The sequence below is a fragment of the Pimephales promelas genome, chromosome 2 (genome assembly GCF_988280905.1).
Source record: "Pimephales promelas chromosome 2, fPimPro1.hap1.1, whole genome shotgun sequence".
Classification (NCBI taxonomy): Eukaryota; Metazoa; Chordata; class Actinopteri; order Cypriniformes; family Leuciscidae; genus Pimephales; species Pimephales promelas.
In genome coordinates, this window is record NC_142770.1 from 26,686,064 (window position 1) to 26,694,697 (window position 8,634).

General features: G+C 37.1%; 1 pseudogene; it reads right to left on the minus strand.

Moving 5' to 3' along the window:
• Positions 1 to 227: 227 nt before the first annotated feature.
• LOC120491921 (U1 spliceosomal RNA) lies at positions 228 to 403 on the minus strand (annotated as a pseudogene).
• Positions 404 to 8,634: the final 8,231 nt, after the last annotated feature.

Consider the following 8,634-nt stretch of genomic DNA (forward strand, 5'->3'; position numbering starts at 1 on the left):
CTGCTATGAACTAAATCGTTCATCAAATATTGGAGATTATTTGAAGAATTAAGAAGAAAAAAGAAAACCCTCCTTACACAGACCGGTCCTAGACTGTTTCGTATCTCCCGAGCAACCACTGCAGTTCAACTCTCTGGACTGCCTCTAGATATTGAAGAAGTGGAGAAAAAAAAACAAAAGAACCTCAAGTGGAGCTTTAACAATCTGCCCTTTTAACCAGTGTTGTCCAGGGGAGAGCGCGAACGCAGTCCCCCACTACCATAAATTATGCTGTCGAGATTCCCACATTTGGGGAATTCGCAGGGGTCAGCACAACCCGGAGTGCAATGGCCGAGCCTCGCCCTGGGTGAACCTTTTTTTTATTTTATTTTTTTTAACTCTTTCACCGCCAAACAGGAATTTTCCGGGTATCCGTGTTTTAGGTGGTATACGGTAAGGAAGACCCGCGCGCATGTCCTGAATGAGTGCGCAACTCTTTGATCAGATAAACAGATTGCAATCGTCTCAAACAGTGGAGTAGTGAGAATGTATCAGACAGACAATGCAGAGGTATATGGCTGAAGTACTGGAGGTTAATGGACTCGGAGTCCGATCACTCTTTATTTGATAATTCTGAATCTGATCGGGACGAAGTAGTCAGTGAAAGAGATGCACATGTTGTCAACTTGTCACAGAAAGTTCTAGCCATGGACGTGCCGCAGATAGATCGTATAATACTTGTATTATGACACTATAATATTTATGTGTGTGTGCAGGCATTTATCTGTGGCTGTCTAAATATGAAGGTGTAATTGTCAAATTATTTCTCTCTTTGTGCACATTTACCACATTGTAATATGTATTTGTGTGTGTGTGTGTGTGTCTAGGCCTTTTTATTGTAATTCCAATTATTCATTATTCACAGGCAGAACACAGAGAGGCAGAGGCAGAAGTTTTATTGCAAAAGTTACATTTCCCTTACATCCTGGGAAATTTGATATATTTTACATTTATTTATGTTTTTAATTTATTTTGGAAAGTTTTATATATGAAGGAAACAACATCTGAATGTATTCTGCTTTTAAATGCACTTGTTTGATAAAAATACCTTTTTCTCAGTTTTTTGTCCAAAATGTTGTGTTTTTGACAAAACCTACAAATGAAGATAAAATAAAAACGTTTTTTTTGCCTAAAAGCAGAGGCTCAGATCTTTATTTTTATATATATCATCTTCATATATTCATGGAAGAAAATATTCAGCGGGGCATTAAAATTTAGCGAAAATCGTCAAAAACCCTGGCGGTGGCTGGCAACTTTTTTTTAAAACGCTGGCGGGGAAAGAGTTGATATAATTTTTATAATTTTCATATAAAAAACAGCTCAGAAAGGATTCACTTGAGTCCTATAGAATACGCATAGTATTCATATACACCGAATCCATTCATCATATGCTGTAATCTTTTAAATCTTTCAAATTATGATAAAAAAAATTCAATTTCCCACACCATACAACATAAATCATATCATACACAATACAACATGATACATATTTCTCAAATCCATCAAAAAGACTTCGAAATTTCATCTTGTAAGTAGAAAAGTATTGGGGATTTGATCGAAACTTTCCATTTCTTAATAGTTTCAGTGAGGGAAAATGTTTTCCTGTCTTTTAATACATAGTCTCTGATTGTGACAAGACTTGAAGAGATCACTGTTTCTGCAGGTATATCATAACCTTTGAAACAAGAAATATTCCTTGCTTTCCATAACCCTTCTTTAATGACATTAATAACTATCCACCATCTTATCCATTCATCCGAGTTCACATTATTCAATTCTCCATACAATATATCCGATTCAGTTGGAAATCTGTATAATTCTACCATCCATTCTCGTACTAAGGACCAGACCTCTCTAGAATATTTGCAAAAACAAAACAAGTGGCTAATAGACTCGTCTTCTTCACACCTAAACTTAGAGCATTGTGAGCTCCTTGAAACGTTTCTTTTTTCCAAAAAAACACGGGTAGGTAAGCATTGATGGACCACTTGCCAAGCAATATCTTTATGAGAATTAAACAGGGAGCTATTATCTACATTCTTCCAGACTGTAATACAGTCAGATTTAGTGAGATTTCCTACTGGGGTAATTCTCTCTAATCTTGGATATAACTTCTCTTGAATAGTTACTCTGTTTAATTTCTCAATAGGGATGTGAGGGGTTGTCACTTTCCTCAAAAGGGATAGCACCTTATCATACATTTCAGGTCTATATTCGGCATGTGGAGTATTTTGCGAGAGTCTCATTCCCCAAGCATTAGCGACCTGTTGACCTATCCAAAGTCTGGCAAAACAATGCCATAAGATGTCTTGGTTCTCTCAGACAGGCTTTTAAAATGGGTGTAATGAACATAGAAACCAGTTTGGTCCCCAACTCTGGGACTGCCATCCCTCCTTTGCTTAATGGCTTATACAGTATCTCTCGTCTAATTTTTTCATGCTGTGAACTCCAGAAAAAACTAAACAAGGCCTTCCTGATAGATCTTATGAACTGTATTGGTGCCGGGAAAGTTGAGGCTAGAAAAGTAAGAGAGGCCAAAATCTCTGCGTTAATTATCAGCACTTTCCCTCTCAAAGTAAGGTCTTGCTCTTTCCATTGCTTCAGTTTCCACTTTATCTTATCAAGTCTATGATCCCAATTTATTTTATCCATGTCTTTCCCCACAAAAAGGCCCAGAATTTTAATGGATTTTACCTGTTTTTCAAAGCCCAAATTTAATTTTGGCTCTTTCCAACCTGAGTACAGAACCTCTGTCTTGGATTTATTAATTTTAGCCCCCGTAGCCAGAGCGAACCTCTCACAAGTTTCCAGCGTTTCTTTTATGGAATTATTATCCGTGAGGAAAAGTGTTAAATCGTCCATATAAAGAGAAACTTTGGCCACTCTACCTGAACCACCTGGAATTGGAAAACCCCTAATCCTAGGGTTCCGTCTAAGAGCACAGGCCAATGGCTCAATTGCTAAAACAAACAACAATGGAGACAAGCTACAACCCTGTCGCACACCCGAACAAACATCGAATGGCTCTGACAAATGCCCATTCACCAAAACTCTACTTTGGCAGCCTGCATACAGTAGGCTGATCCATGCACAAATGGTTGAGCCAAAGCCCAAACGCTTCAGCAATGTATGTAAATAATGATGGTCTATGCTATCAAAGGCCTTTTCGAGGTCAAGGCCCAAAATTGCCAGAGATAGTTTACGTTCTTGTGCGTACAGGTATATGTCTCTTGCTAATGCTAGATTATCTTGTATAGATCTCCCTTTAATCCCGCATGTTTGGTCATTGCTGATAAATTTTGGCATATCAGGCTGGAGTTTAAAAAAGAGCGCCTTGGACAAGATTTTTACATCTACTCCTAACAAGGTCACAGGTCGCCAATTTTTCAGCTCCTGTTTATCGCCTTTCTTGAACAGCAAGGAGATAACTCCTTCTCTTAAAGAAGATGGAAGTTGTCCTATGTGGCTTTCCATAAACATCCTCAACAAAGGTTCTTTTAACTCTTCCCAAAAGGTTATATAAAATTCTTTTGGTAACCCATCCGCTCCTGGGCATTTATTGTTACTCATACTTCTAACTGCTTTGGTCAAATCATCTACACATAAGTTTATGCCATCAATTCTCAAATCTCCTTGAATGTTACTATCAATTTCAGAAAGGAAGTCAACAATTTCATCATTTTTCCTATTTTTGGAGCTATATAAGTTCTTATAAAAGGAGAAGACATGAGATACTATATTGTGTGTTCCTGTTATTACTTTGTTCTTTTGGTTTTTATAGAATCTAAACTTTGGGATCCAGTAAGCTTCCTAAAAAAATATCTAGTGCATTTTTCATTGCACTGTAAAAAAAAAAAGTTGATTCAACTTGAAATTATAAGGCAACTTATCGCAAGCGCTTTTTTGAGTAAACTCGACAATCAGGGACCGAAGTCCACCCAACTTAAAATATTACATTAACATCGCAAGTTGTCACAACATAAATACTCATGTTTACCTAACAAATCACAGAACTAAATATTGTTGGTTTACTGAACACAAATAGGCCTATTAGGATATCTATATAGACAGATTAATTACTTAAGTCTAATTAAATTAAAGACAGACCATAACACAGGTCAAATAACTTTGAACTTTTTATTATTTAAACACTTTTGTGTCAATGCACAACAACATTACAGTACCAAGTCTGTATGGCAGACTTTGTATTTTAACTTCTTTACTCTATGCATTTACACTCAATTCCATGCATGGTACAAATGCACGTTAGAGAAATCCAGTGTTAAGTACACCATAATACGTTAGCTGTCATGCAGGGGCGAAAATTTCATCAAAATGTTGGGGGGGACAATAAACATAACAATTCTCAAGAGCAAATTTTGAAGGGGACACCAATAATACAGGCAAAAAAATACAGAGGAAAGCCTTACTACTATTATTAGTGTAGCATGGAGACCATTTCATTATACTTCTTAAAATTTCTTTCTGGTTTAAGCCAGCGGCGAATCTGTTTACATACTCTCCTCACGCAGCGCAGCGATTTCATTTCATTCATTGACTCATTCTTTAACTATATTAAATGATATAATAAACCAACTAAATCACAGTGAAAGCGTTAGAATCTAAATGCACAGCGCACCCGGACTTTCTCATCAGTGTATGGCCAGCAATATTGTAATGTTTAATGACATGAAGATAGTGTCTGTTATTATTGTTATGTACAATTAAATACAATCGTTGCTGAGTCTGTGGTCTGAAAACTTTACCTCAGAGCATCCGTTAACTGAATGAATTGAGAATCTCACCTGAAAAATCCAATAACATCAGCAATTGTCATTCAAGCAGCTGATTTCTGTAAATGAATGCAAAACTAAATGTATATTGCAGCATAGGCAGGGGCGGGTCTACGTGGTGGCCAGGGGGGGCACCGGCCCCCCCTGAAATTCGATTGGCCACCCCAGGTGCCCCCCCTATAAGATGTCTTGTGATTGGTTCATTTTACGGCCAATCAGTTTATAGACTCTACGGAAGTTTGTGATTCAAAGAAGTGCAGCGCCAGAGAAACAACGGTCGTCGCGGAGTATCAAGTGTGGGAAGTCAAGACACCAAAACAAAGAGCTGGTAGGTAACCTTTATGAATGGTTTAATATGTTTGTATGGTTTTCTCAGATCAATGTGGTTTTTACCCTGTCAGGCTCTGCTCGCGTTGGTCGTGGTTGATTTCAATCCAATGTTCAGTCTAGGGATGGGCATGATTAATCGACGATCGATTATTGATCATTAAGAATTTCGTCGATCAAGTTAATTTGTTATCGATTATGGATTATCATATTACTAATGCTGCTGCGTTGCGTAGTGTGAGTGGAAAGTGAACGTGTTCCCCGGGCTGGTCATGTTAGCACGGAGGTACCTGTGCATCCCGGCAACGTCAGTCCCCTCATCAGAGCGGTGTTTTCAGCTGCTGGACTGAAGCATTTTGTTTACACTCGACACGTCCGCAAGCACGCGCAGTCTGCAGAGACTCGCGCTCACGCGCTGAAGTGCCAGGCGAAAGTGTAAACAAGGCTTGAGGGTCACCATACAGGTTGCGGTCGCGTCTGACCCCAGATCATGTTTAATAACAGTCAAAGTTAGTTAGTCAAAGTTTAAGTTAAAGTTTAGTTCTGTCAAAGTTTAATAAAACACAATAAAAGTATAATACGCTGGGCGCTATCAAACAAATTAATAAACACTGTCATGGTGATTTTGCATATTTTGTATCAGTTTATTTTGTGACAGTGAGTGACCACATTATAATAATTGTGTGGTGACTCGCATGTTACTTGTTAATGCATGAGAGTAAGTCAGTTAGATAGTCAGTTAAATTGTGAGTCCTAACTTAGTAATGTATATGTGAAATGACATGGATGCATTCTGTGTATTTCATTACTTAGGTAAAGTTGGTTTTATATTCGCATATTCGCACATTCGCGGACTTCCGCGTTCAATAACTCGTGAACTAAACGTTGTTGCTAGACACAACACATATCACAGATAACTACAGATAAAACACCACAAGCTATAACTTACATTTCATCAAAACGATCTTTCCTTCGGACAGGACAAAATACATTGATCTCTATGCGCAGGCTGTTAAAAAGGGACCATCTACAAAGTGCAAACCCGAAGGAAAAGTTGTTTTGTGGAGATAAAAAATGTTATTTGTGTAGTAACAATATTCAACTCACGAGATATTGAAAGCGGAACTCCGAAAATATGCAAAGCGAATATAAAACACAAAACAAAACAAAAAAATCTACCCAAGTTGCAGACTTGATCATGTTGGACCTTCAGGACCACATAGTTCATGGACAGCACCATGAACATAGTCAAGTAAAAAAAAAAAAAAAAAAAAAACAGGGTGAAAATAGTTTCATGTTTCATATTTGCCGAGTATTCACCTAGATCACGACTGCTTTAGTGCACTTTTGCGTAGGCTATTGTACATAGGCTACAGTACACAAAAAGTGTTAAAACTTAGAGTAATTCACCAAACACATTTTTTTATGTTCCAAATGTTGTAGTATGTACCTACTGACCAGACTGAGGTGGAATTTTGACAGTAGGCTACCTCCCTTACTGTAGCCTATGTACTGAAGGGTTGGGGTCAGAATCCTGTCTCTTCAATTTAATTATATATCCTTTTATAAATATTTATCCTTTGGAATGATTAATTTATTATTTAAAAAAAAAAAAAACAACAATCAAGTATTTATTGTAATCATTTCTTTATTCATTTTCTTTTAGGTGCATTCTAGTGTGTGCCCTTGGGTTGTATTCACATGCAAGGCGCCTTTTGATTATAATTGTCTTGGGATTCAGAGAGCAGCGAGAGAGAGACATACATACATTCAGTTTTTTACAGCCAATTGGTCAAACACACAATCTTGAACTGTCATTATTTGTAGAAGAGCCCTTAGGACTTTTGCATATAAAAGTATACATCCCTTTGTCCTCTTTTTCTGGACCTTTTCATCATCACTGTATCTTCTGTATCTCGTCCGCAACATATAGACGGTAATGATGGCATTCTTCTCCTTTCTTTTACAAAGCTCTTTCTAATTAATGTTTAATTCCTCTCTACTCTGTCACCATCATCTGCTCAATAAATGCTTACAACATTCAGTGTGCTATGTTTTTCTTTATAAACCATTTTCATAATACAAATATTTAGAAAACAAGTTACAGTGTTTTCATTAATAAACCAGCATCATAATAAAAATCATTATAAAACAAGTTGAGGTGTTTTTCTTAATAAACTATTTTCTGGTTACAATGATTATTAATACAAGTGTTTTACAGTAAACACTTTCTTAATAAATTGTTTAACAACTAATTAGGATACTTTTCATTACTTTTCATTGCACTTTTTATTGGTGACAATTGTGGCTTGTAAGCCATAAACACTTCATATACCAAAAGCCATGATTATAATATAATAATTGCATATTTCATAACAATATCACATATCTTGTCATAGTTGACTTGTATAACTTTGAAGGTCAATTTATACATAATTTCACCTTTTTTCCATCAAGAGAACATCTCATGTGTATTTCTTTAGGGAGTGGAGTAAAGGGGCATAATATTATCGTTCCTGCTTTCCTGGAGTGAAATGTTTAATCATCCTGTTAAAGGGTTAGTTCACCCAAAAATGAAAATTAAGTCATTAATTACTCACCCCCATGCTGTACCAACCCCGTAAGACCTTCGTTCGTCTTCGGAACACAAATGAAGATATTTTTGATTAAATTTGAGAGCTGTGTATAACTACCACATTGGCTCCTAAGGGACTGCCTCTTGACGGCCCAAAAAGTCAATGAAGAAAATGTTTAAATATCCCAAGTGACTACCGTGGCTCAACTATATGTTTATCAAGCGACGCGAATACTTTTTGTGCGAAAAAACAAACAAAAATAACGAGTTTATTCGACTATTTCTTTTCTTCCTTGTAGGCCAGAACGAGACTTCCTTATAGATTTCCACGACGCATGCGCGAGAATTGCGATCTAAGCTGGTGTAAGCAGATCGCAAATCTCGCGCATGCGTCGTGGAAATCTAAGGAATTCTCGTTCTGGCCTACAAGGAAGAAAAGAAATAGTCGAATAAACTCGTTATTTTTGTTTGTTTTTTCGCACAAAAAGTATTCACGTCGCTTGATAAACATATAGTTGAGCCACGGTTGTCACTTGGGATATTTAAACATTTTCTTCATTGACTTTCTGGGCCGTCAAGAGGCAGTCCCTTAGGAGCCAATGTGGTAGTTATACAGCTCTCAAATTTAATCAAAAATATCTTCATTTGTGTTCCGAAGACGAACGAAGGTCTTACGGGGTTGGTACAGCATGGGGGTGAGTAATTAATGACTTAATTTTCATTTTTGGGTGAACTAACCCTTTAAGATGGACTGCTCTTCTGAGCTCAGGCCTTCTTCAGCCTCGAAGATAAATGTTTTTTGTCAGTGTTGTGTGTGCGTTTGATATTCTTTTGAGGTTCTAAACTTTGTGATAATACAACATTCTCCTACCCTGGAAGAAGGTCACCACAGACTTAAAT